The sequence below is a fragment of the Lactuca virosa genome, chromosome 9, assembly GCF_052849685.1.
Source record: "Lactuca virosa cultivar CGN04683 chromosome 9, Lactuca_virosa_CGN04683_v6, whole genome shotgun sequence".
Classification (NCBI taxonomy): Eukaryota; Viridiplantae; Streptophyta; class Magnoliopsida; order Asterales; family Asteraceae; genus Lactuca; species Lactuca virosa.
Genome location: NC_136434.1, coordinates 292,152,241 through 292,173,329, shown reverse-complemented (window position 1 = coordinate 292,173,329; position 21,089 = coordinate 292,152,241).

Below are 21,089 nucleotides of genomic sequence, written 5' to 3'. Positions count from 1 at the left end.
AACCGATATTATGGTTATATTTAGGAAAAAAATCAATAATGCGGTGTCCAAATTGAGACAACAAAAAACACAGTGTCAAATTAGAATTTTGTGTAAACTTAGTTTCTTTTGTGTTATTTACCCTTAACTGTTTATATGGGTTTGATTACTCAATTTCACTGATAATATCTTCTGTACCAAAAACATAGATGTATAGGATTTACCCTAAGTATCTTGTGCCTTAAAGTCCTCCATTTTCGTCTATAACTAGAAACCATACATGGTACACTCATGTTTGACATGATGATTGGGTAAATGTATATGTATTCAAGCTTGATTTATTCCTTCTGGCGTTTTGTAGAAGTGATATTGATGGGACCATCAATGAATCGATATTGGCAAAAAAATGTATAGTTATACCTAGACTGAATTGATACTTGCTTAATTATGCATTTTTTTCATTTGATCATCGAGAGACTCTATTAAGAAACATAATATTGAACATCTGATCTTTCCAAGATTTCAATGGAACTTGTTCATCCATATATCTTGAATAAAATGATATTTGATCACTTATTTTGGACTAGATCAAACCTAATGGTTCAAATGATCTTAGTACTTATCATGGAATACATACCCTATGTAATTTTATAAGTTCAGCTCTACAGTTGTTATGGCATGTGTAAGTGAGAGTTTGTTGGATATATGCCTACTGGCACAACAATTTAGTGATGCAATTAATAATTAAATGAGCCTATTGGGATACACACTTGACTCAACTTGAAAACCAAGAATAAATAGATAGAAGGACTAATTTTCTATTTATTAGTAGATATTTAAATAACTAGAAATTACAGAGAATGGTCTTCCATGTAATAAAGGCTTCAAGTTTGAATTATGGTACTATTACCATAATTGATCAAACTTGGAGACAAAGTAAGGCCCTAGTGTTTGTGAACTATATAAGGCATGGAAATTCTTGATAGAAGACTTAAAGAAACACTAAATTTCATTATCCATCTTCTCCCCCTCCCCCTGCCCCCCCCCCCCTTTCCCTATTTGATGGCTCAAAATCCTTTCCACAATGATTATTTTGATTTTTCTTATGCGCCAATGAGGAATACTATTAGGTTTCTTCTTGACATCAAAAAAGGTATTCTCTTAATCCATCTTGTAGTTAAGTTAGTTATTATTAATTAATGGATATTAGATCCACGGTTCAATCATGATGCTTTTGTTTAATTATGATTGTGTTTGTTTGTATTGTAAATTACATCATGATCAAACAATAAAATAAATAAAATATTCCTTACATAGGTTCATAATACATCTTACACTTCTATGACTCATTACCCGTCAATATAGAAGCATCTATCGGAAAGTTGAAGAATCGTAGTCTGGTGTCTTAAACACCAACTAAGGAGTCACAGTGCGACACTAAGATGCCACGACGTCTTAGTCTAGCGTCTCATACGCCAATTGAGATGTTGGTCTGCACAATTTATTCTTTTGACATCTTATTTTTCTCCCTTTTGATTCCAATTTTTCCTAAACATTACCCACGGCCATGTATGCATGAAATACGTTCCAAAACTCATAATGATTCTCAAATGGCTCTAATTCGTCAATGAGTCAACATACAAATCTCTTAATGTCTCATGGAACCAAGAATTTATGAATGAGAACATCATCTAATTTAAGTCTTAATCTATCAATAACTTCATGGAATTCCTAGATTACCTTATTATGACTTAATGATTAATAATGATTTTTCAAACCAAAATCTAGGTAACATAGTAATCTTAACTTAATTTTCCAAACATTATTCCATCCTTCAAATATGACTCCAATACAACTTGTGAATTGCAAGGTTTCTAATCCTTCTTATAGATAGTAAATTACTTAAAATTTTAAGTACTCCTTAAATCCTTCCAAACTTTTCTAATGTATAATCCTTTGTCTCAAAATATATTTTTTATAAACTTTAAATCTCACAACTGTTCTAGCTAAGTAAAACAAAATAAATAAGTACTAATGGTTAAATAATTATTCGACTTCCCGAAATACACATGTGTTATAGCCAGTGTTACTTGCATCAAATGTCACAACAAGGGTCATAATGCTAGAAGTTGTGAAAGTAAAAAGAGTAACAGGGTAAAATCATTCAAAATCGTGTAAAGACAAAGGCATATGCGAAATGGAAATTAAGTGAAAAGGGCCACCACAATTAGAGGTGAAGATTTGGGACCTAAAAATGTTTATTAATTAATCATAAGTACTTAAGTTTTCATTATGGTTATGTATATTAATATAATATTTTTTGTTTATTTATGTGTTGATTATATAAGTATCATAAGCTACATCATATTTTGCATTCAACATACATAACATAGTAGTAGATTAGTTCATAATAACAACACATTTCATAAGATAATTCTAACAAATCAAGATACATTTCCAAAAGGAAACCTTGAAGTTCAACATACCAAAATACATAATTCTAATTACATTTTTTAACTACTTAATTGACACATTACCATATAATATGGATTATTTATGGTAAAACGAGAAAACATAAAATACACCCAACCGGATACGAAAAGAATCTTCCAAATCAAACCTAACTTCTTTTTCTCCACTTTATCTTGAATAATGTTCATTAAGTTAAGTAAACCAAGGATCGTCTCCTTTGATATAGGGTACAATTCATAGTTACACCACCCAATAAAGTTGCAATCCGTGGTTGGTACTAATCTACAGCTTAGTCTAAGTTTTAAAAAATTATGGCAATGGTCCTCATGGTTGCAAAATGTTACATAGTTGGTCCCTTTAGTTGTTACAATCAATGGGCCATCTTTAAATGTGTGTAAAATAACTAGATTGTCCTCAAACCAAATTGAGTAAAAAGATAACTAAAGAGGCTAAATTTGTGATTAAATTATATTCATATATAAAGAAAAATCTATAAGCTAAAGGCATTAGACTTGTAACTTTAATCACACTCTTCCCCTTCAATAATAAACCGCCAATGACCTGCATGTCAACTACCTCCATCTCTAAGTACTGCCTACATCAACGGACACCACATTGACTTTCGAACGTCTCTATTTTCATTCTCGTACTATTATTAAACATTCACTACTCTAATTAATTATCCTCCCACCACCATTAGACCTCTGATCTCTCTCTTTCTCCCACCAACACTTCTAGTTCGGACCAACTCTCACCATCATCACAATTATGGTTAACCTCGCCTCCCACCATTATCACATAAAACTAAGCATTTTCAAATTTTACTGGTGGGAGTGGATTTTCGGAGACAAAGAATGTGTGCAAAGGGTTGGTTGCGACCATGGTTTGAGTATAATGGTGGTGGATAGCATTTTCATTAGTGATGGCGAGGGTGGGTTTAACCGGTGAGTTTAAGGGTAAGGGTAGGTGGCAGTGTTCTAGTCTTGGGAGCCACTCGTAATGCTAAAGGATGAGATCGGGATGAGATGGTATGGGGTAGGTGGGGGCCCATTCATGTAATATTTAAAAATAAATATAATAAGAAAAAACAAAATAGTAAAGGACAAAATAAGGGTGTTTTCTTCACTTCAAACATATTTTTTTTAACGGTGAGTTATTATTAATAAAAGGATCCTAGCAAGATGCTAGAAGATCCATAGATACATTTTACAAATGCTTGTAAGGCTAATTACGTAACGCCAAAAATAGAGAAAATTGTCAAAAGTTCCGGTCTAAATGAAAATTTTTATTTATATTATTGATCCAAAAGTATGAATTTGCCAAAATCTCATCAAAGACTTGTATTGGGGAAAATTGTTTATTATTGGAAATACAATCGTTTCTCTCATGCCAAATTAACCAAATAGTGGTTAGAAAGATTGCCTGAATTAACTATTATGATTTTATTCAATAATTAGTTTCAAAAGCTCAAGACTTAGCAACGAAAAACTTAGTAATTTCGAATAAAATAAAAGTAGTTAAACCCACCAAGGATCTTGTTGCAAAGTTTGTAAAGAAAAACATTAACCAAAGAAAGAAGAAGATGATGACAACCTTTGTAGCCCTTTGAATCCTAAAGGGAGGCATAGATGTTGATGTAGAATGAGGAGTAAAACTCTATCTTAGATGGAAACACCAACAAGAACTCAACTTGATGAAGATGCTCCTCAAAACTCTTAAGCGTTAAGTGCATATCCAAATATGACTTAAAGATAGCAAAAACAAGCATTCTCTAACACATTTTTGCCCTACCATGCACTTATCTCTCATACTTAATCATGTTGTTCATGCATGCTACAAAGAGTGGTGTTCTTTTTTTATTAAACAAATCAAAACACCATGCCCTTTCTCCCTAGACAAGCCCTCGACCTTTATAAAGAAAAAAGAAGACCAAAGTTTATAAAAACTTGCAAACTCTTTTATAAGTTATAAACTTTAACTTTTGGCTAAAAGACACAAGTGTCTTTCTAGTCCAAAAAGATGTACATAACTTAAAATATCATACCTTATGATATATTATGTTGTTTGCCATTGAAAATTAATATTTTCATAAAATAAATAATTACCAATTAAATATAAGAATTTGTAAATATTTATTAAAATCAATTGTATCAAATTGTTGTTAGTGTGACCCTTTAGAATCATATATTATCTAGTAATATCATTTCATAATGACTCTCACACATATAAATCTTTCATTAACTTCATGCACTTCGATGATTTTCCCAAAGATTGTGCAATAATTAAAAGTTCACATGTATTTGTCACTTGAGCATAATCCATTTGACACCAGCAAAATACTTTCTCTCATATCTCCCTGCAAAAGAACATTCCAGTAACATAACAGGTGATCTCCGGTTTCTTCGAACATACTTAACAGTGGGGCATTGACAATAACTTGGTAAAGGGACCAATGATTTTTGATTTTGAAACCACAAGGGCGAATTGCATCAATTTTTTTAAAACTTGAACTAAAAATCCATATTAGCGTCAACATTAGGGACCAAAACTGTACTACACTTTTCTTTTTCTTTTTTATCATTAGAGCTACGTAGGTCGTCGATATCCTATTCTTGTCAAACAATTAATGTTATATCTTCAAACAAACACTTTGGATGTCATTTTAAATTATTTAATCGTGTTTTGATTTTTTTATTCTAATGAATCAATTGATGTTAAATTATTCCAAATATCAAATTAGAGGACAACTAGAAATATATACCTTCATGTAAATTGTATCTAAATTGTCATTTTATCGGGTGGGATAGACAAAAGTTGATCCGGTAGAACGATCATCAGTTTCAGCTACTTGTTGATGTTATTTTCGCAACAATAGAAGATGGATTAATAGGTCAACTCGGGGTAAATTTACAATAAATGAAGACATAAAGTCAAAGCTGAACGTTGGTTGAACAAGCCTATGCTGCTTACCAAAATGACACCCTTCCAACTTTCATTCATAAATAAAAACGGTTGACTTTAACTTACTATTATCCCGATGTATAAAAGTCAACCCCTACAAGGCTGTTTAGCGACTTATCTAAAAAAAAAATTCCAATCATAGTAACTTACTAATTTGTATATTTAATTATCCTATTATTAAAAAGAATGTAATTTATTAATAAAATATAACTAAGTAGATTATAATTTTTAGACAAAATTGTAAGAATGGTCCCTATGATATGTCGAAAATTGTAACTTTGGACCAAACAGATTTAGACTACCACCAATGGTCCAAAAGTTTCATTTTGTTGTGAATTTTGTACATTTTGTTTTGATTTTTTTATAAAATGACGATTTTTCCATTTTTATTTTCTTTTTCAATTTTTTTGTTATTACAGGAATCAAAAAAAGAAAAAACTTCTCTCTCTCTCTCTCTCTCTCTCTCTCTCTCTCTCTCTCTCTCTCTCTCTCTCTCTCTCTCTCTCTCTCGGATATGTGATGTTTTTATTATAGAAATTGGATATGTGATGTTTTTATTACAAAAAAATCAGTGATGTTTTTCCCCAAACACACATTCACACACACACATCATCTTTTTGGCGAAAAATCATAACACACACACACCACGCCTTTGTGGAAGGTGTCGACGGGTCTAGAGTTTGCAGCATGGATTCGGCCACCACCATCGTTGTCGTATACCATCACCGTTTGTCACCACCATCCGTCACCGCCAAGAACCCCTAACCCTTGGAAATGAAAACCCTAGCCCTAAAAAATGTAGATTAGATCCACTGACGAAGGAAGAAGGTTGGCATCAGTGGTGTTTTCTAGAGACGGAGAAAGAAAGGATGGTCTCGATTCCAATCATGTGCGGATGAATTCCCAAACCCTTGCTCCGATCTCGTCGCCGCCGTAAGCAGATGTTAAGATCTCGACAACGAGAAAACAGATGTTTGGATCTCGATGATGGCTTCATTCTTCAGTTAGGGTTTTCGTTTTCGTTCTTCAGTTCAGGATTTCTGCTTCAGATCTGTTCATCGAGAGGTTCTGGTTTGGTTAGGGTGTGTGTTAATTAGATTTTGTGTATGTGTGTATGTTCATCTGATTTTGTGTGTGTATGTGTGTGTGTGTGTTTATATGATTTTGTATGTGTGTGTTCATCAAATTTCATGTGTGTATGTGTTTATCTGATTTTGTGTGTGTATGTATGTGTATATATGATCTGATTTTGTATGTGTGTGTGTTCATCATATTTAATTTCATGTGTATGTGTGTATTCATAAGATTTGATTTCATGTGTGTGTATTCATTAGATATGGGTGAACTCAAGAAAAAACCCAGATTTTGTGTATGGTTTTTGTTTCTGGGATGATTATTTGGCGAAGATGAAGTGGCATAAAAAATTTAGATGGAGATGGAGGTGGCAGATGGTGGTGGTGACGGACGGTGGTCGAACGGTGGTGGTGGCAAAATATATTTTGAGTGTTCTTGAATTTATGAATATGTTCTTAGGTACTTATCAAACACAAACACAAACACACACACACACAGAGGTGTTTTCTTTTTTCTTTTCTTTTTTGATTTCTATAATAAAAAAACCAAAAAAATTAAAATACAAAGGGCAAAATTGTCATTTTATAAAAAATCAAAACAAAATGGATCAAACTCACAACAAAATAAAACTTTTGGACCGACGATGCTAGTCCAAAAATGTTTGGCCCAAAATAGTAATTTTTGACATACCACAGGGACCATTCTTGCATTTTTGTCTAATTGTTATATTAAATATATATGTTTAATGTGATACATAAAGAGAAACTGCAAATTTGGTCCTTGTGGTTTGTAAAAAAACTATGGATAGAGTCCAAAATCTTTTTAACTTGCGCCATTGGTCCAATTTTAGATCTTTTTGGTGATTTTGGTCCTTGTGGTTGACATTTTTTTATGGTTTGGATCAACATCCAACCAAAAATGACTAATTTGACCCTTGAACAATTCTTTTTTAATTTCTTTTATTTATTGTGACAAAATTGCAAAAGTGGACCGCATGGTTGGCAAAATTTTGCGGTCTTGGTCCAAAAACGTTTTTTAATGTATTGGTGGTCCAATTTCGGATACCTTGTGTGGTTTTGGTCCTAAGGTTGACATTTTGTGTGATTTTGGTACATACCCAACCTAAAATGACCAATATGCCTCTAAAATAGTTTTTAATTTCCTTTTATTTATTTTCATAGTTTTTTTAATTAAAAAACCAAAAAGAAATCCAATTTCACTCCCTTCTTTGGTTAGCATCTTCTCCACCTCAATGTTACCCTAAAACCCACCATCATCAACCGTGTTGCACCATCTCAACAATCAAGATGCATACCAATGCGATTTTTTTACCATCATCACACTTCATCATCATCTCCATTGGATAACTATGCAACTAGTAGTGAAGGTTAGATCGATTACCCCAAAATCGGGACCTAGGGATTGGGTTGAATACATACTTGACAATGGTAATGAAGTTTATATCGATTTCCCCAAAACTGGAGGTTGGCGGCAATGATGATGGTCTGAGGGAAGTCTAGCTTGTCTTGCTTCTCATTCCCACTCTCGTCTATTTCGTGTTTGTTACATCCAACAACTATGTTCCTAAAAGGTCTGGAAGACAGTGTTCCTGTTCCAAAGAAAAAGGATGTTTAGCAGAAGGATATAATTGGAAAAAAAATCCTAATGTAATACCTCTACACAGGATGTTCATCCGGTACCTGATTTGGAGAGGACGTCTTCGTTAGGGTATGCTTCTTCATCTCCAGATGATGGGGTTTACGTGGTTGTTCCTGCTTCAACGGTTGTGACAGGTGTGCCATGAGAAATCCAAATTCGATTTGGCTTTTTAAAATGATTCACCATTACCATACACTTTTTACTCGATCATAGCCATAAATTCAACAAAATGGCTGAAGTTATAGTCAAATTGTAGGTAAATCGATGGTAATTTAAGAAAGTTATGTCTTTTAACAAGAACCCATCTCAACTCAATCCTCGTCTCTAAATTGTTGGATTAGTGTCTAAGTCCATAACTATAATTGGTATGTACTTGACCCGATTTGGCATGGTCCATTTGGGTTGCATGGAATCGGAACAATTTGGATAGACTTTTGTGAGAAAAGGATATTTATGATTTATTAATATATTATAAGTTCTAATATATTAATATGAAATCATATTATTTAATTAGTATTGATCAAGAATTAATTTGGAATTAATTTTGTGATCAAAAGAGACTACTTAAATATATGATGATTGATTGTGTAAATCATTCATTCTTATATATGTGGGGCTTATGATCCATAGTTCTTCATGTTGGGCTAAACCCATGGAGTAACCCATGGATACTCCATGGAGGTTTTAACCCATGGAGCATGAAGAATATGGAAAATCATGAGTTACATGGTGTAACCGTAACAGCCATAATATATAAAGACCCCATAGCTCAAGAAATCGGCCGAAGGAGTTCATATGAGAGGGCTAGCCGATTTTGAGCATAAGAACTTTTCTCTCAAGTTATTCCAAGTTGTTGGTGATTTTGTGTGAACCATTTGAGGTGTCACACTTGGGGCACAAGGCTCTTAAGCTCCATGGAATCAAGCTACAACAAAGAGGTATGTCATTCTACTAGATTCTTGTATTGTATATACTTCATATTATGCTAGTTAGGATGAAACCTTGAAATATTGAATATTTGCATGTATAATAGATAAAACATAGATCCAAGGTTTATAAGGCTGCATGTACACCATAGGAGTGTTAGAATGCTCAAAACCCAACAGTGGTATCAGAGCCAAGGCTTGTTTTCAATTATACTTGATGCAAATGGCTGAAAATCGAAGTTTTTTGCTGTCTGGACAGGGGACTCGACGAGTCCATTTAGGGACTCGAAAAGTCCATGTACAAACTCATCCAACTCGTCGAGTTCGTTCTTGCACTCGGCGAGTTGGACCCCCTGACAGCATATCTTCGAGTTTTTTGGCTGGAATTGGACTAGAATCATTACCCTAAGCTGTTTTTGATCTTGTAAACCTGTTTTTGATGTGGTAATGATCATTCTAATCCAATTCAAAAGATAATTGTCAATAGATTCATGTTTTGTATTAGTTTAATGGTTAGGCTAATTACATGAAAATTGTTTGATTTGAATTGTCTTGTTCATATGAGTTTAATCTAGATCATAGTTTTTCTTGACATGTTTATATGTTTATTAGATGATATAAATGGCCCTTAATGGATTCCATAATTTGTCCTCAAGTTATGGAAAACCAAAAGTTTTTTCTTTAAAAGAGTTTTAAAGCCATAGGTTATAGAAACTTGAAGAGTCTTTGTCCATAAATTGTTTTATGACATCCATAACTTGTCCTCAAGTTATGGATTTTCAAGAGTCTTGCCATTTAAAGCCATATTAAACTCATATGTTATGGATTCCAAAGGTTTCTTGAATTGTTCAATACTTGCCCTCGAGTTTTGGAATTTGTAAAGTTTTCCCATGAATACTTTAATTTCAAGTTAGACCCTTAAAATTTTAATAGTTTAAAATTCAACCCTTATACTATTATAATATTATAGTTTTAATATTTATATATATATATATATATATATATATATATATATATATATATATATAAGAGTAAGTCAGTCTTACCGTTAGTAGGCCTCATTTACGAAGCCGGTCTATAAGGGGGTATAAGGTTAGTGCCTATAAAATGGCAGTTTAATGGGTGTCCACTCTCACCCACCACTTCCTTGACTGGTGGAGGGTCGTTAGCCGAACGGGTACGACAAGGACTATAATTTTCATTAAAAGTATAATGATAAATATAAAGTAGCTAAACCTTATTAAATTCTCAATCTTAGTTACTTTAGGAAAATGTGAAATTGGTGTTAACCCATGAAATTACACTTTGTACCTTACCAAGTCGTTGATAGAGCGTGTGTGGGTAACCGGCACACTAACATGGACTAGTAAGAGTGGAAAAGGGTGACTTAATTTTTATCATAGATCGGTGGAGCGCGTGTGGGTAACCGGCACCTCGATTAGGTGATAAAATTAAGGGTACCAATTTAATCTGCATGGTTATTCGCACCTTGTATGTGATCCTCGGCATCCCAGTCACAAAATTGAGAGGGCACAATCGAGATTTAAACATGTCATTGAAAAGTTCAATGAATCTCAAAAGATCTAGGAGTTTCAATCCAATTAAAACCCAATACCCTATTAGGTTTTCATGGTGGAAATTGGTGAATCATCATTCACCTACCTTAAAATATTTTATAGCTTGGATTACGACATCCCTCTTCCAAGTTATAAAATATTGTGTTGGGTCCTAGCCTTAATATTTCATATTGGGTGCTATATTAAGGACTTAAATAAACTAACTTGAATTTCTCCCATTGTAGATGTCTGGTTCAGACAACTATGATCTTCCCAAATCTCTTGGAACAAGCTTTCCTAATGAAGATGATGTCCCGCGATTGGATCATGGAAATCATAATTCTCTTCCTCCACCTCCTCTAATTATTCTCCCTAACCCATAAGTTCAAGGTCACTCAAGCCCTATTGGCAAGCAAAGTCTGTGTGTGCTCACATCTTGGAGATGAAGTCATATATAGACAGGTCGGGAGAGTTGGGTGTCAAAGTCTTGAGGAAGTTAGTTGTTGACTAGGTTCTTCAGTCACCTCCTAAGTCACATAGTGAGTTCCTTTGGGACTACTATGTGACAGACCATGACATGACCCTTAATGATCTTACCTATTTGCTTGATGCTGCTGAATCAGCAATGACTTAGGGCACTGGTAAAGCAAATTTGATTGGAAGATCTACTTCCAAAACCTTCATGGAGATTGACAATGGAAACATTAGAAGTCCAGAAAAGTCTTCTCTTTCCAATGGAAAGGGATCGGCCATAGTCAACTCGGTTGACCAAATGGTAAAGAGAAAGGCTAAGTCTGAGATAGAGTCCATATGTTTCTATTGCCAAAGGAAGGGGCATTGGTTGCGAAGCTGCCCATTTACCTGAAGAATCATAAGGATTGTAAAGTCAGAATGTATGACTCTACTTCAGGTAAGTCCACTATCTGACTCTATTAAGTTCCTATTTGGACATTCTTATTACATGATGTGACTAGGTAACATTTTGATGTTTTGTAGAATCGAAGAAAGGAAGCTTAAAGGAAGAGTAAGCTAATTCTGATCGTGAAGAGATGGATTTCAATCGCATGATCTGAAGATCAGAATCTTGAGCTGCTACTTAAGAGTTATGATATATTGTTTAGGAATAGATAACAACATAGTTTTCATATGGATTTGCATTGTAAGGATAAGTTTTTCCGCAAATTTTAGAATAAAAGAAAAATGTTTTAATTTTATTTATTTAAATATCCTTACAATGGCATTTATGAAAAAATTGTTGTTTATATGTTTCCATTGATAGCAATATTGGAAAATGGATTTGATTTTTTCGTTTGTGGTAGTGTCATAATTTACCAAATAAGGAAAGATTCTCATCACCCAATTTTTAGTTGGATAGAAACTTGGAATCATGCAACTTGTATTGTATGATGAATGAGAATTTTCCATCTTTGGAAAATTTAGGCTAATTCCTTGTTCACATGTATATATGAGTCAAGTGAAGGACTAGGAGATCGGGTACACTTGGTTGTGCGCTGGTCAGGTCCACCACAAAGAATGATAAGGCTATTCGTTATGATTTACTAAATTTTAGTAAATGTGGTTGTACTTACAAGTTTAAGTATAATTCTGAAACATTGGAAAAGTTTCAATGTATGGCAGAACGAATGAGAAGAATCAAATTTGGCAGAAAGATAAAAGTTTCTCAAATCTAAAAAGATAGGAGAGTACTTTAGTATCATTTTTATGATCATCTTAATGATGATGAAACCATATCACAATTGATCCTCTAAGGACATCTTAGTGCATTCTTATGGCTAAGAAGAGGAGTCATTAATTGTTGAAGTGGTTAAATCAAGAAGATTAGTCATACTTCGTTCCAAAACAATTCTTAGAGTGATACTCCAAGATTGTAACTTGAGTGACATATCTGAAGAAAGGTTTATAACACTTGTCAAATGTAGAGTAAAATGTTTTCTACTCTTGTACATTTGAATTTGGTAAGATGTGATGTTTTGGATAAAACAAAGACCAACTAAGGCCAATTGTGTGAAGTGTTTGTCTTGATAAGAATCGGCACTAACTCTTGAATATTTGTTTTGTCAAGGAATAGTTCTTGACAAGAGAATCTTATATGTCAAGAGGTCAGTGGGAGTCTTAAAGATCTTGAAAAAGTTTCAAGAACTAATCAAGAATAAAAACCTCTTCTTTGTCACTAGCACACGACTTGAGGTTTGTAACCTATCGTGTTGACATATTCTTGTTTCTGTGCCCATTCCAGTTAAAATTTGACTATGCATGTGTGTAACGACCTGAAAATCCTATCGTAAACAACGTTAGTTGTTCCGTTACTCGAAGAACTATTTATGCAAAGTATTTTAGCTTTTTGAGGTTAAAATGGAATTAATTAAATAAAAGTAGTATTATTTAATATTTAAAAGAGTTAATAAAAACTAAAATGTGCGTAATTTAATGAAATCGCATTAGAAAGTTAATATTGGTAAATAAAGTTCATTTAATTGGTGGAAATGGTGTTGAGGGGCTAAAATGTCATACAAAGAAACTTAATTTGCCAAGTATCTAGGGTTAGGGTGAGTGGAATACAAGGATGGATGTGTGAGGGGGTTAATTGTAAAAATCGAATGTAACATCCATGGGGAGGCATCGATCGATTGATGTCTACGTGCGTTTCTTTCCTTGGGGCTTAATACGTATGTTCATAGTCTTTCTTGGGCAATACTAGCATCGATAAAAAAAACGACCGTGAAGAGAATTAAGGACAAGGGCAACATCGATCTTGAAGCATACGCAAGAAGGTGAGATCGACATATTTCGTGGGGGGTATTAGGGCTGCGAAAATCTTCCATAACTCGTGGTGAGACCTGTTTCATTCCTCCTTACATGATTATACTCCAATTGTTGGTGCTTTGTTAGAAATTATGAAGTTGTAATGCATCCCTTTGGTTTAATTAGTCTTCTTCTTCCTACTCTCAATTCTAGAGTTTATGTATGATCAATTCTCAGCCATATTGGGTGTGTATTTTGATCAATTATGGCTGAAAAATCCTTCTAAAACAATCCCTCAAAGGTTAGTATTGATGCTCAAGAGTTGGTTGTAAACTTGGGGTCAAAAATTGTTTTCTTGATGTCATGTTTCTTGTTTCTTTTTGTCTCAAATGATTGTGTGTAACTTTTCTACATATAAGACCTTGTTTTGAGCCATCAAAAAGGTTCTCAAAACAGTCCCTAAAAGGTCTTGATGTGAAGCTTAATGGTGGATAAAACTCAAGCCCTAGTGGTGTTTTCTCTTTTAGCAAAGTACTTTGTTTTTCCCATATAAGCAATGTACTTTGAATCATGGCTTGAGGTTGAAATTGTTATTTTAACTTCTTGACATGTTGCTACTATTAAGAACTCGATTTACAACTTATACTTGATTTTGGTTGTGACTCAATGGGTTAAGTTGTCAATTAACCCTTAGAATGCATTGCTGGGAAATTCTGAAAATTTCTCATTTTGCCCCTGTTTTGAAAAAAAAATGTAGAAAAATCATCAGAGGTCGTATCAGTGATCTGTAAACTCTCAAAGTTTTCATTTTGAGTCTAGTTTGTCCATGAATTTTTCGAGGACATGTTGTTGCCTCCAACTTAGGTGAAAATCGCCTTTGTCACTGACTGGTCGGAAATTAGCTGCACGGATAGACTGTTTTGTAAAAATCATATAAAATTGTAGAAACATCGTTTGGACTTTTAAAAGTACTTTCTGAAAAGCTAAAAGTATAAACTACTGGAATATTCAAATATATTGTATAATTTGTAGTCCTTGGTGGTGTTAAAATGGCTTTGAACAGGTGGCTGTTACGGGTCAAAATCTGAAACTTTTTTCTAAACGTTTGTCTATATGTTTAGGCATTCTACTCTCAACATTTTGTGTCATCTATTTGGTATTCTCATAAAGTACACATTCGATGTCTTAATACTATCATTCAATCATCTTGTGTGTAAAATTGAGCGACTATAATCATTTACCTAAAGTCTTGAATCATATAGTGATTTTTGGTGAATGTTGGAATTTCTGCACAGCAACTTTTTCCCATTTTGCGAGAGCTATAGCTGCTAATATGGGCAGAATTGGAAGATGTTCATGTCTCATGAAATTCTAGGAAATCGAGTCTAGTTTTCAGAATGTCCGATGTCATCCCAAATGGAGCTGTAGATTAGGTTTTATGCTTAAACACTGAACGGGGGTCGGGCAGGGAAAATATAAAAATTAATATAAAAGTTAGAATAAAGTTGTATTTTTGAAACATATATTTTATTTATTAATTGAATGTTATGTGTGGTGGTTAGGTGGATCCTTGAGAACTTCAAGTAAGTTCAAGACTTGGAATAGAAGGAAGATTTCATCAAGGCTAAAGGTGAGTTCATAGTTTTAACTCACTAAGGTTGCATTATTGAAACGTGCAATCCGTAGATGGTGATTTGATTCACTTTAGGATGACCATGTCATTACTTGTGCTTGATGATGATATGATATTTGTGATGCTAATATATGCTTTGTGCTAATGCCATGATATGACGTAATTGCTATGTTTCTTACACTTTGATGTACTTGATGTATATGACATGCTAGCTTAAGTTGCTTGAAATATGATGTATGGTTATGTTTTGATGTGCTGGTTATGAATACATTGCATGTTTAATACACGTTCATATGGTATGCATTATATGACTTGCTTAATTTATAAATGACATTGCGGGGTTATGCGTAGAGGGTTTGGGTAGTTCATGATCTATGCCTAAAACCTTATCCGGATCATTGAGGGTGCCTACTAGGTTGAAAGAGTACCTATAGGAAGAGCTATAGCCACAACGGTGATTAGTTGCCGGTCTTTCTAGATGACCGTGTGACACATGGTTTGCGGGCACTTCGGTGTTCGTGGGCTGGAGTGATGTTGGTCCCTCGTTCGCGGCCAGCGCAAACATCACGTGGGAATCGGGAGGTGTATCGGTGGAATTGGCACCGTTTGTACCGATCCTGAACGACACCGCGGGGTGCTTGTACTTTGCAAAGTCGGAGTAGCGAAAGTGGAAGTCACGGGGTTGGTGTTTCGGGTGGAAGTCATGAGCCACTTAGAGCATTCGGCTGGCCGTGCACACAAGTAGTGAACGGGGTGTTTCTCTTGGGTTAGGTAGCACTAAGAGACACTTTTCTATCAATCGGTTGGATAGATATAATAAAAGGTTGAACATGTAACAAACGGTTAGTTGCATATTAAAAGGTTGAATATATAACAAATGTTGGTTATTAATAAAAGGTTGAACATGAAACAAAAGGTTGGTTGCATATTAAAAGGTTGAATATATAACAAAGGTTGGTTATTAATAAAAGGTTGAACATGAAACAAAAGGTTGGTTGCATATTAAAAGGTTGAATATATAACAAAGGTTGGTTATTAATAAAAGGTTGAACAATTAAAGGTTGCTTAAATATGAAATGTGATTAATTATATGCTATGCGGTTGCTTATGTGGTATTTGGTTGATTATATATGTTATGTGGTAGAATTGTGATTAAACATATATGCATGTATGCAGTTGAATAATTATGATATGCGGTTGTTTTGTAAGTTGTATTTGTCTATCATATTTATGCTTCATCATAAAATGAATGATTGACCCATTGGGGTTTGTATGTTTTATGTGCAACTTTATGAACTCACTCAGCAGGGGCTGACACTTGTATCTTTTCTCTTTTGTGCCTTGATTGGTGCAGGTAGTTTAGAAGATTGGCCTTGGTGAGAGGGGTTCTTATGGGTAGTAGATTTATATTAACGATACCACTCTTGGACACGTTTTGATTCTTTACTTTAAAGTACTTTTGTTTACATTTTAAACGGTTTGGAATTTCGTTTGAGTTTTCGGAGTAACGTTGTGGTTTTGAAAATGTTTTGGAATTAAAACTAAGTCTTCCGCTAACGTATTCTGTTAAATAAATGTTTTAAAAAAAATTATGGTGAAAATCACGACGTTACAAGTTGGTATCAGAGCCATGCTGTGATGAACTGAATACAGATGCCAGTGTTCAGACTCACAGCGTAGACTGGCTCAGTTAGGTGCTCTAGGATTCTTAAGGGGGGAAGGGTGTGTGTTGAGAGTTATATTTTATTTTCTATATGCCTTTAGGACATTTTTTTCGATGTCGAAGCATCATCTCTTCTTTCTCGCGGATCATGTAATTGTTAATATCTCTCGACGTTGGGGAAATTGCTGGTGACCAGCAAGGTTAGTTACTCTAGAGCGTTCCTAGTTCGAATAGTGTTTCGCGTATCGAGGAAATGGAAGATCATCTTGCAGTGATGATTGGATGTATTCAACAAGCCTCGCAAGTTAATTTTTTTATCGTTGGTCGGTGGCAGAACAGGAAGAGATGTTTTATCGTAGTCTATGGACTCTCAAGGGTTATGGAATCCATGAAGCAAAATAGGTGTACCGATCTTTAATCTAAACAACTGACACAAATAACTTCGTGGTAATTCCAGAAGCATATATATATATATATATATATATATATATATATATATATATATATATATATATATATATATATATATATATATATATATATATATATATATATATATATATATGTGTGTGTGTGTGTGTGTGTGTGTGTGTGTGAACGTTAGTATTGGGCCCGTACTATCATAAGCACATGATATATATTTGGGCTTGGAGGAACCACGAAGAAACCCGAGGACCTGGTGATCAGTACTCAGAGTTAGAATGGATGTATGTTCCGTAGACCTTTTTGTGTCATTGTTCTCTTTTGTGCTCGTTTTGATGTACCTTAGAGTCTGTTGACTTCGACATTGGATAGTAACACGGTTGTAGGAAATCTAGCCTCAGTGTAGTAAGATGTTTGACGTGTGTGAAATCTTTGCAGATGACCACATTTTCCTTATGATTGTCTTCCTTTTGGAATCTAGTTGTTCGGTGTTGTTTTCAGTATGGTTTGGTTTTCCACCAACCGGACTGAAATTCTCTGAGTTGAAGAGCATATGCGTATTCTGCTTGTCGAGAGAGGGTATGTCTTACGGGAAAAAAAATTCTATTATGTATTCTGTCTCCTACAAATCCTATGATGATGGAACTCAAGTGCCTAGCGATGAGGTATTAAGTTCCTCGGTTCATACGGTGGAGGGTTCAAGGAAGTCTGTGGGTACCTTATTGTTGTGGTGGTCAAGGAGTTTAACGATGATAATTATTCGTCTAAGCAAGCTATGTGGTGAGTCTCTTGTTGCTAGACAAGGTACAAGTCGATGAGTTAATGCACAGATTGAGAGAGTTGGTAGATAACATGGTTAGAGAGAGACCAAGCAGAAGGGGATAAAATGAGTCAAGCTCATTAAGTTCTAATGGGAGGACGGGTTCAAGCTAGAAGTGACCAAGGTGGTTGAAGAAATGAAGGTTTGTTACCCTAAGTTCTTCGTATCGGTATCTGATTCCGAGGACGAAATCATTTTTAGGAGGGGAGAATTGTAACGACCCGAAAATCCTATCGTAAACAACGTTAGTTGTTCCGTTACTCGAAGAACTATTTATGCAAAGTATTTTAGCTTTTTGAGGTTAAAATGGAATTAATTAAATAAAAGTAGTATTATTTAATATTTAAAAGAATTAATAAAAACTAAAATGTGCGTAATTTAATGAAATCGATTTAGAAAGTTAATATTGGTAAATAAAGTTCATTTAATTGGTGGAAATGGTGTTGAGGGGCTAAAATGTCATACAAAGAAACTTAATTTGCCAAGTATCTAGGGTTAGGGTGAGTGGAATACAAGGATGGATGTGTGAGGGGGTTAATTGTAAAAATCGAATGTAACATCCATGGGGAGGCATCAATCGATTGATGTCTACGTGCGTTTCTTTCCTTGGGGCTTAATACGTATGTTCATAGTCTTTCTTGGGCAATACTCGCATCGATCAAAAAAAAAAGAAGCGACCGTGAAGAGAATTAAGGACAAGGGCAACATCGATCTTGAAGCATACGCAAGAAGGTGAGATCGACATATTTCGTGGGGGGTATTAGGGCTGCGAAAATCTTCCATAACTCGTGGTGAGACCTGTTTCATTCCTCCTTACATGATTATACTCCAATTGTTGGTGCTTTGTTAGAAATTATGAAGTTGTAATGCATCCCTTTGGTTTAATTAGTCTTCTTCTTCCTACTCTCAATTCTAGAGTTTATGTATGATCAATTCTCAGCCATATTGGGTGTGTATTTTGATCAATTATGGCTAAGAAAATCCTTCTAAAACAATCCCTCAAAGGTTAGTATTGATGCTCAAGAGTTGGTTGTAAACTTGGGGTCAAAAATTGTTTTCTTGATGTCATGTTTCTTGTTTCTTTTTGTCTCAAATGATGGTGTGTAACTTTTCTACATATAAGACCTTGTTTTGAGCCATCAAAAAGGTTCTCAAAACAGTCCCTAAAAGGTCTTGATGTGAAGCTTAATGGTGGAGAAAACTCAAGCTCTAGTGGTGTTTTCTCTTTTAGCAAAGTACTTTGTTTTTCCCATATAAGCAATATACTTTGAATCATGGCTTGAGGTTGAAATTGTTATTTTAACTTCTTGACATGTTGCTACTGTTAAGAACTCGATTTACAACTTATAGTTGATTTTGGTTGTGACTCAATGGGTTAAGTTGTCAATTAACCCTTAGAATGCATTGCTGGGAAATTCTGAAAATTTCTCATTCTGCCCCTGTTTTGAAAAAAAAATGTAGAAAAATCATCAGAGGTCGTATCAGTGATCTGTAAACTCTCAAAGTTTTCATTTTGAGTCTAGTTTGTCCATGAATTTTTCGAGGACCTGTTGTTGCCTCCAACTTAGGTGAAAATTGCCTTTTTCACTGACTGGTCGGAAATTAGCTGCACGGATAGACTGTTTTGTAAAAATCATATAAAATTGTAGAAAAATCGTTTGGACTTTTAAAAGTACTTTCTGAAAAGCTAAAAGTATAAACTACTGGAATATTCAAATATATTGTATAATTTGTAGTCCTTGGTGGTGTTAAAATGGCTTTGAACAGGTGGCTGTTACGGGTCAAAATCTGAAACTTTTTTCTAAACGTTTGTCTATATGTTTAGGCATTCTACTCTCAACATTTTGTGTCATCTATTTGGTATTCTCATAAAGTACACATTCGATGTCTTAATACTATCATTCAATCATCTTGTGTGTAAAATTGAGCGACTATAATCATTTACCTAAAGTCTTGAATCATATAGTGATTTTTGGTGAATGTTGGAATTTCTGCACAGCAACTTTTTCCCATTTTGCGAGAGCTATAGCTGCTAATCTGGGCAGAATTGGAAGATGTTCATGTCTCATGAAATTCTAGGAAATCGAGTCTAGTTTTCAGAATGTCCGATGTCATCCCAAATGGAGCTGTAGATTAGGTTTTATGCTTAAACACTGAACGGGGGTCGGGCAGGGAAAATATAAAAATTAATATAAAAGTTAGAATAAAGTTGTATTTTTGAAACATATATTTTATTTATTAATTGAATGTTATGTGTGGTGGTTAGGTGGAGCCTTGAGAACTTCAAGTAAGTTCAAGACTTGGAATAGAAGGAAGATTTCATCAAGGCTAAAGGTGAGTTCATAGTTTTAACTCACTAAGGTTGCATTATTGAAACGTGCAATCCGTAGATGGTGATTTGATTCACTTTAGGATGACCATGTCATTACTTGTGCTTGATGATGATATGATATTTATGATGCTAATATATGCTTTGTGCTAATGTCATGATATGACGTAATTGCTATGTTTCTTACACTTTGATGTACTTGATGTATATGACATGCTAGCTTAAGTTGCTTGAAATATGATGTATGGTTATGTTTTGATGTGCTGGTTATGAATACATTGCATGTTTAATACACGTTCATATGGTATGCATTATATGACTTGCTTAATTTATAAATGACATTGCGGGGTTATGCGTAGAGGGTTTGGGTAGTTCATGATCTATGCCTAAAACCTTATCCGGATCATTGAGGGTGCCTACTAGGTTGAAAGAGTACCTATAGGAAGAGCTATAGCCACAACGGTGATTAGTTGCCGGTCTTTCTAGATGACCGTGTGACACATGGTTTGCGGGCACTTCGGTGTTCGTGGGCTGGAGTGATGTTGGTCCCTCGTTCGCGGCCAGCGCAAACATCACGTGGGAATCGGGAGGTGTATCGGTGGAATTGGCACCGTTTGTACCGATCCTGAACGACACCGCGGGGTGCTTGTACTTTGCAAAGTCGGAGTAGCGAAAGTGGAAGTCACGGGGTTGGTGTTTCGGGTGGAAGTCATGAGCCACTTAGAGCATTCGGCTGGCCGTGCACACAAGTAGTGAACGGGGTGTTTCTCTTGGGTTAGGTAGCACTAAGAGACACTTTTCTATCAATCGGTTGGATAGATATAATAAAAG